A 9,195-nucleotide genomic window follows, 5' to 3' on the forward strand; every position below is an offset into this window, starting at 1 on the left:
CAGGTTCTCTCCAGGCCTTTTGGTAGTCACAGACTCCTTGGGCAAGGTCTTCCTCAGTGAGCCCAGGAGGCTCCAGGCAGCTCTGCTTAATCTGAAGAAGAGCTTGCAGAAGAGCCTGAACCACCTGGGCAGTGCTCTTCTGGCAGGAGTTGCTGCTGCTGCCCATGTCCTGCTTGTTCCCCCTGCTCAGGTCCATTCCCTGCGGTAATTTCCCTGGCACCCTCTCTTGGCGCTACTCTCCGCTTTGCCTCAGCCATCAGGACGTCAAGGTGCCTCTTTCTATTAGCTCGTAGCTCAGGCTGCCAACAAAGAGAGAAAAGAAAGGATTCAAGGCTGAGGCCTTTTTGGGCTGTTTCTGTTCTAGCACAGCTCACCAGAGCCCAGGGACTCTTGCCCAGAGCTCATAAAGCCTGGCTTTGGCCTGTGAAGAACTGACTCTAAAATAACAGGTCATGTGCACTAACTTGCTCCTTGAGCACCATGGATGAGTTCTTGCTGAATAAAAACCATAAACCTTCCTTTGGCAAGTAGCTAAGCCATCACAGGAGTGAGAGGGTCTTACCTATCAGTATTTGCAGGACACACCAGCAGAATTTGGTAACAGAGGAGAAGTATACAACATCTGCTTCCTTCCTGAGGCACCAGCCTGCAGTGGGCAGGGGCTGTGGGAGCCTGTCCACGGCCTCTGCACTCACCTTTGGAAGGTTCCTCACTGCCTTAGCTGCTCTCACTGGAGCTGAGCTGTAGCTGCTCTCACTGGAGCTGCTCTCCTGGAGCTGGAGCTGGAGCTGCTCTCACTGGAGCTGGAGATGCCCTCACTGGAGCTGTCAGAGGCTGTGGAACTCTGGCTCTCCCTGAAGCTCCCTGGCTCCAAGCTGCTGGGCTGGGCTGGTGCCTCCTTCTCCTGCTGGGGCTGGGGAGATCTGCAAGGCACCAGGAGACAAAATTAGACAGCAGCAGGGGGAAATGTTATTGACTTGTTCCACTGACATGGCAGCATCCAAAACTATAAACCCAAACCCTGTGCTTGGGCACTGAGGGCAGAAGGCCAGCAGGAACACATTGCCATGCTCCAAAAATCAATGAAGCAGCTTAAAACCTCTCTGAGGGAATAATCGAAACCTTCAACTCACACCCAGGGAGAAAAACAAGGCAAACAGGATCTCACTGCTGGATTTACACAGGTTTTTGTAGCTGTAACTTTGCTGAGTCAGCTGATATCCCCTAGCATTTGCATTCAGTCCAAGCCATTATCAGTAGATTCACAAGCACAAAGTATCATAAGATGCACCACGGATTAAAAGACAGCACAAATTAAAAGAAGACAAAATTTCAGTCTGAGTGCATGAAGACCTGGGGGCTATTTCTTCACTTTTATTTAGTTTCTGGTTTTAAACACAGTCATTGTAATCATGACATGGTTTAGTGCACTTGCTGTTTTGGATTAACTATAGCATTTGATCATCAAGATCATTTCCAATCTAAACCATGTCACGAGTCCATCAAGAAATAATAACTTTTCTGTTGGTGAAAATTCCCTTCATTGAAGTTTTCTGAGAAAAATCTGACTGATAACCCAAATTTTTGTGCATTCCAGGTTCTTTTAAGTAACTGCCCTGCAGAAGTGGGAACAGAGTCTGGTAACTTACAATGTTATTGGCTGAGAACTCAGCAAACTTTCTGAAGCTTCACCAGCCTGCTCTGGAAATCAAAAATGAAAAGATTGTGTTTATTTGCCTGACCTGTAGCATATTTTACCCTGTGATCTCTGAGCACCAGATTAGGGAGGTGCTTTCTTCCAGGAGGGGTTTGCCCCTCAAAGAGCATCATTCCATTCATCACTCCAGATGGGAGTTTCCTAACAAAATACTGCTTGTGCTCTGCTGAGCTGCTCTCTTGAGTTCTAGGCAATGGCTGTTCAGAGTTTCTTAAGCCATTCCTAAATTCACCCCTGTTCAGCAAAGCAGAGGAAATCATGGTGCTTAGTCAGTGGGAACCCTTGATGGTGTCTGCCACATATAACACACAAAATTACCTGGCAGCACACAAGGAACTGGGTTTTCTTTGCATTTCTACTTACCCTGCTTCTGTGCTGCACATCCATCAGCTTGGGCTTCCTACAATTAAAGGACAAAGTAACTCAGCATGTAGCTCAACAGCACATCTACTGACCCCAAAACTCTGCTAATGGCATGTTAGGGGCACGTGCATTTTTCAATAAATATTTTTAAAACTTTCTAAGAAGCTGACCAAAACAACTGAGTTGGACTGCTGCTCAGCAAGAAGATCTTTGTAATTTATCAGAAGCCCTGGCAAAATTAGACTGGTTTACCTCTGTTGCCAATGGAAGTTTGGAAGTCTCTTGCTTCATTTGGTGACTGAGGAGGTGACAGGAGAGGTGTCAGTGAGAAGTTCATTTCCTGGAAAGAGAGGGAGAGAAGCAGCTCTCAAAATGTATTTTGTGCCCACCTATTTTCTTAATGTATGCAAAGCATAAGCAAACACAGTGATTTTCTATGTAAGAGCACTTACATTCAAAATTCCCTCAATGGATGGATCATCAATTTCAGTGTTATTTCCTGAGAAAAGAACACGGGAAAACAGAAGGAGTTTGTTTGGGCTTTTTAGTAATTGGCAGGTACTCAGCAAACCTTTGCTTACCAGCAGCTCTCTTAATGTCTTGCAAGTGTATTAACAATAAAGATAAGGATGAAAAGGCCTGTCTGAGGCGGATTTAATAACAGAGAGCAGGCATGGAGAGAGTAGAAACCACCACTGTCAACTTCTCCTCCTCTGACATGTCTGTCTTCCCTTTGGAAACCAGCTAGTCAGGGAAAACTCTTCTGTTTCTAAACTGCTACTCATAAACCTGCCCATTATTTATTATCATCATGATGTTTATTATCATTGCTTTTAGGCACATATATTCCTGCAGCTGCTCTCTCTGTGGAGCTGCACTTTCCTTAAGTTGCTGGTGAAGCAACTGAGCCTTGCCTGCAAAGGCACAGGCTGCCTCTAGATGCAAGAGTTGGGCATAAAGCCTCATTAGTTCAAAAAGCAGTTTCAAACAATAGTTCCCAGTCCATCTAAGCCAGTTCTCCAGAAATATTTGTCATTCACACAAATAAAATTAAGACTACTGTTACTGAAGTTTTAAAAAAACCAAAACTCCTGGCTATAAGGAAGCCCAGACAAGGTGGAGTTTGGAGTTTGGCTTCCAACTCAGAGCACTGTTTATGGTCAGGGAGCTCAGGCTGGCCTCCAGGCAGGCTCCTCCTGCCAAGACTGAGCTTCTGCTCAGCAGAAAGATGTCCTGCCATTTCTCAGAAGCTCTGGCAAGGATGGACTGGGTTACCTTTGCCTCCAGTGGAAGTTTGGAAGTGTCTCTTCTGGCAGGTGACTGAAGAGGTGGCAGGAGAGGTGACAGGGGGCTGCTCATTTCCTGGAAAGAGAGGGAGAGAAGCAGCTCTCAGCAGTTTTGCTGATGGACACAGGGAGGTTCAGCCTTCCAGAGTCACAGGGTTCCACCTCCTCATGGATTTGTTCAGGCTTCCCCATGGAGATCTGCTATTGAACAACACCCACCTTCAATATTCTTTCAATGGACTGCACAGAAACGTGCATGACGGGCTGAAACAAGAAAGAGGGAGGAGTGTGAGTTTGTTTGGGTATTTTACTCATTGTTAGCAAACGAGCATGCACTCAGCAAACATTTGCTGACCACCAGCTCCTGAAATGTCATGCAAGTCCATTCCTAAAGAAATGCTGTTATGGATTTACAGCTCCATTTGAGGAGAACAGAGACCAGGCAGAGCAAGAGCTGAAGCCACCACAGACACCTCCTGTGAGATCAATGTCTGGCTTCCCTGTTTTCATTGCTGACTTTTTATTAATATTCTTTTAAAAGCATGTTCCTGCAGTCTGCTCCCTTTATTGACTATCACTTTCCTTTAGGTGCTCTTGGAGCAGCAAAGCTTTGCCTGCAAAGACACAGGCTGCATGTGAAAGAGTCGAGCAGAAAGATTCATCAGTCAAGAAAAAACAGTAAGAAATCATCATTCCCAGTTCAGTTCTAGAGAAGGAGAAACCTTTGTCATTCACTCAAATAAAATCATACTAATCTATGTGCAGTAAAAAAAAAAATTAAAAAAAATTTAAAAAAGAATCAAAATTGCCCTGGGTGAAATGCAGCCCTTGCAAGGTGCAGCTGGTGCTTGGATTCCAGTTCAGAGCCCTGCTCCTGCTCAGGTAACTCAGGCTGGCTCCAGCCCTCAGCACTGCAGGACTGGTCTATCAAAGACAGGTTCCTATTTGAGAGAACGCAAAAAAAAGAAAATATGACATCAACAGGTCTGAAAGAAGTAGAAAATTAAAGAAGGAATTTTTTCATGCACAGAGTCATTGTCCAAAACACCCATGAACAGAAATCAGTGACTCAGGGCCACAGCCCAGAAATCCCTACTGCAGAGGAGCATCATTCAGCAGATGCACTCACAGTTGCGTCTCTCAGCTTCAAACTTGGCTAATCTTGGAGTGAAATCTCCAGGACTAGACAATGATGCCAAAGGATAATGGGGAGCACTGCCAGGATAGACTCCAGAACTCCCAGAAGGGATATTTATTGCCAAATTCAAAAAGGTAAGCAGAGAGCAAGAAATGTCTGCTGCTGCTGCAGAGGTGTCCAGGGGACACCTGACAGTGAGAGGATTTAAGGTCTCCTGTCCTGGCTGCCCTCAGAGAGCAGAGAGGAGCAAGGGGCTGTGGAGCAGCCTCTGCATTTGAGTTGCACTCACCTCGGCTCCTGGTGCTCCTGGACATGCAGAGGCTGCGGAGCTCTGGCTCTCCCTGGAGCTCCCTGGCTCCGAGCTGCTGGGCTGGGCTGGTGCCTCCTTCTTCTGCTGGGGCTGGGCAGCTCTACCAGTCCACCAGGCAGACAAACTAGACAGCAGCAGAGGGGAAATGTTATTGACTTGTTCCACTGACATGGCAGCATCCAAAACTATAAACCCAAACCCTGTGCTTGGGCACTGAGGGCAGAAGGCTAGAGGAACACAATGGTACCTTGCAGCATCAGGTGAAGGACGTGGCTTTTTCACAACCTGTGTTGTTCAAAGAAACAAAGAGGAGAGAGGGAGGCAGGGTTGAGTGAACAGGAGCTGAGCAATGTATTCTTTCCCCACCCATTTCCTTAATGAATGCAGAACAAGCAAATACAGAGATCTATTATTGAAAAGCACCAACCTTCACAGTTTTTCCAGCAGCTGAGCCAGCAATGGACTTCTTTACCTGAAACAAGAGCAAGGGAGGCACAAGGAGTTTGTTTGGGTTTTTCACTAATTCACATGCACTCAGCTAGCATTTGCTTACCAACAGCTCTACAAATCTCATGCAAGTGCATTAATAATAAAATGCCAGTAAGGATGCAAAGGCCCATCTAAAGGGGAGTTAATAATGGAGAGCAGGTGGAAAACCAGCTGAAATCCTCCCAGTCGCCTTCTTCTGCTCTGAGAAAAATGTCTGTGTTCCCTTGGAACCTGTAGTCAGGAAATATTGTTTCTATTCTTAACTATTACCACTACTACTACTACTACTACGACTACTACCACTACTACTACTACTACAATACTATTATTACTATTTGTGGTGTTGTTGTTGTTATATGAGCATGTTTATGCAGTCTTTCCACTGTTTATTTTAGCAGCAAGGCCTTTGCCTGCAAAGGCACAGACTGCATCTACATATGAAACAGGTGAGCAAAATGTTTCATTATTTTATTAAAAAACACTTAGGAAACATAGTTTCCCAGTTCCATTCTAGAAAAGGAGGAACATTTTTCATTCGACACAAAAACAGGGTGAGCAAGGGGCTGTGGAGCAGGCTCTGCATTTGAGTTGCACTCACCTCGGCTCCTGGTGCTCCTGGACGTTCAGAGGCTGCGGAGCTCTGGCTCTCCCTGGAGCTCCCTGGCTCTGAAGCTGCTGGGCTGGGCTGGTGCCTCCTTCTTCTGCTGGGGCTCGGCAGCTCTGCCAGTCCACCAGGCGGACAAACTAGACAGCAGCAGAGGGGAAATGTTATTGACTTGTTCCACGGACATGGCAGCATCCAAAATTATAAACCCAAATCCTGTCCTTGGGCACTGAGGGCAGAAGGGCAGAGGAACACATTGCCATGCTCCAAAAATCAAGAAGCAGCATAAAAACCCTCTGGGGGAATAATCAAACCTACAACTCCCACCCAGGGAGAACAAAAAAGCTGTGGGAATACAACCAGAGAGCAGAACTGCCAGCACTGCTCAGCTTGTCACTGCCCATGTGGGTCTGTGGGCCGCAGTAGGCCCAAGCCTTGGCAGAAGAAAGCGGGATTTTGGAGAAGGAATGCAAAAGAGAAGGAGGTGCTTGCTACAGAGTGCTTAGCCAGCAGTTTCTATGGGGATTTGCGGGAAATATTGTATCCACCTGGCTAGCTGAAAGGAGGCCTAGATTGATCAATATTATCTAGTTACAGTGAAAAATATACCTGAGTTACACGAATATTATTGGTACACTACTTTTAGTAACAATAGAAAAAGTATATAAACTCTGCTTTGTGGATCAATAAATGGCTTCATGGCTCCTTGCAAGTCATGAAGACCCCGTCCCTTCTTTTCCACTGCCGTCAAAAGCAAACAGGATCTCACTGCTATGTTGGGAACCTGTATTTAGCCAACTAAAGTTCAAATAAACCCCAAACCACCAGAACTTGCCAGTGCCTTTCTGAGAGGAACAACCCTCAAAGGAAAATTCCCAATAGAGGCTAACTGCATTCAGGTTGGTTTTGGATTTTTTTTTTTTTATTCTTCCCCTTAAGTGTAAAATTCTTCATCTGTGTTCCTTGGCTGAGACAAGAACTTTGGATCTACAGACACACTGCAGGAGGGCAGGAAGAGAAATGAAGGGAACGCCTGGGGAAATACAAGTCTGGCTCTTAGGCAAACTCCAGCATGCCTGGGTTACTCATTCCTGATTGGAGTTTCCTGAAAACCCCACAAAACTGAAAACCAATCTTCAACAGCAGCTCTAGGTAGCCACCAACCAAAGTCTGCAGTGTCAGGAAAAACCAGGAACCCCTTCCCACCTGCCCCTCCTATTAAAAGGAGTTTTATTTCTCTAGATTTGCCTAGAGGGTCGTTTGGGAGCACAACTGTACCTTACAGCATCAGGTGACGGACGTCGTTTTTTCACAAACTGTGTTGTTCACAAAAACAAAGAGGAGAGAGGGAGGTTGGGTTGAGTGAACAGGAGCGGAGAAATGTATTTTTTCCATTCATTTTTTAAATGTAGTAGAACAAGTAAATACAGAGATCCATTATTGAAAAGCACCAACCTTCACATTTTTTCCCGTGGATGGGTCAGCAATGGGCTTCTTTTCCTGAAGCAAGAGCAGGGGAGGCATAAGGAGTTTGTTTGGGTTTTTTACTGCTTCACACACACTTAGCCAGCATTTCCTTATGACTACTACTACTATTACTACTAGTACTAGTACTATTGCTGATACTACTGCTGCTACTACCACTAGTATATTATTATTATTTATTTATTATTAATAATAATATTATTATTGATACTGTTATTGTTGTTGTTTTTTGTTTGGTGGTTTATCGTTGGTTTTGTTGTTGTTTTTGTCATTGTTTCTCTTTTTGTTATATTTGTTGTTGCTGTATAAGTATGCCTGTGCAGTTTTCTACTTTCTACCATTTCTCACTCTCCCATTGCAACCTCCAGCTCTTTCATCTCATTCCAAAGGAAAACACAGTTTGAAAACTACCTCCATGGCTCTCCTGCTGCCATGGCTCAGCACTGTGATCCCTTGCATCCCATAGGGCACAGCAACATCCCAGTGCTGAAGGATGAGCCTGCCAAAACCCCAAAATTCCCATCTGCAATCAAGTGCCTTTGAGCTCTGGGGAGGCTGAGCCACCAGCCAGGCATGTGCTGGTGCCTGGGCCTCGAGGGACTGCCAGCAACATAGGTCCCCAACAATTGCACTCACCTTGACAGTCTCAGGAAGGGTTTTAGATTTTGGAGCCTTGGCTTCTGGCCTCTGATTTGGCACACTAGGATTGCACTTGTCAAGGGTCTGCTCAGTGTTAGACTTGAGTTCCACTGATTTCAGTGAGGATTTCTTCTCCGTATCCTCATTTGTATTTGTCGTCCAGGAAGGTAGACCACTACTGCAGGTCTGTGAGATGGATTTGGGCTTTGGTGGAAACCACAGAGGACCTTGAGGAGACTCCTGCCTTGGGATCAGCCTGGGGTCCCAGTCGCCCAGCACGCGCTTAACGCACCGTGACAGCTCATCCTCTTTGTTGGTCTGCAACACAGGGACAGAGAGGGCAATGTCAGAAACACTCCAGGCAAGAGACCCAGCTCAGCAGGAGACATTGCTCAGGGTTTTATGGAATCACCGTCCGTCCCCACAAAGGAAGTCAGGCAAGCTCAGTGGGGCAGATGGAAGATGCTGTGTTTGCAGGGATCAGGCTCAAGTCTGCTACAGCCCATGCAGAAGACACAGCTCTCCTCTCCCACCCCAAGCCTCCTTGCTCCTCTCCTTGCACCCCACTCCCATTACCTTGTAGGGCTCAGGAAAGACAGGAGGCTTCTCCCACAAGATATATTTGTCCTCCACCTGCTTCCTGCGCTTCTCTTGCGCCACACGGCGCAGCAGGTCTCTGATGTGCTGTTTTGGTGTGGAGCGGGTGCTGTTGTCCCACATTTAAGAAGGAGACAGAAAAGAGAGTTAACACTTGAACCTCTGTTTTTATACACTCTGCAGAAACTAGGGCTCTCCTACAAGGGCACACGTCCAGCAAAGCAGTGTTGAAATCCACGGGATGCTGACAGTGGACAGATCAGTTCTGTCCAGACTGTTCAAACAGGCAGAGGAAACTGAATGTCTGCCCTGAAACATCAGCTCAGTCCCCATCATCCGCAAACATGTTACACAAAAAATAACAACTTGCACACCCCCACAAAAAAACAATTCTTCTGCTTTGCTACAGACTGAAACAGGCAAATACTCCTTGCTCCAAAGCATCCCAAAGTGCAGAAGGGAGTGCCCTGGTCCCAGCAGCGATTTGCTTCAAGAAAGGGCCAATCTTTCAGAGAGTGGCTTCAGAAAGCACAGCAGAGAAGCTGCCCTGAGCCAGCAATCATCCAG

General features: G+C 46.2%; 1 long non-coding RNA gene across 1 annotated transcript; it reads right to left on the reverse strand.

Moving 5' to 3' along the window:
• Positions 1–888: 888 nt before the first annotated feature.
• LOC117010347 lies at positions 889–2,368 on the reverse strand. Its single transcript, XR_004420641.1, has 3 exons — positions 2,333–2,368; positions 2,081–2,117; positions 889–923 (listed from the first exon to the last, which is right to left on the reverse strand). It is a non-coding gene; the product is annotated as an uncharacterized LOC117010347 (long non-coding RNA).
• Between the last annotated feature and the right edge of the window lie 6,827 nt (positions 2,369–9,195).

This window comes from Catharus ustulatus, chromosome Z (genome assembly GCF_009819885.2).
Source record: "Catharus ustulatus isolate bCatUst1 chromosome Z, bCatUst1.pri.v2, whole genome shotgun sequence".
NCBI lineage: Eukaryota > Metazoa > Chordata > Aves > Passeriformes > Turdidae > Catharus > Catharus ustulatus.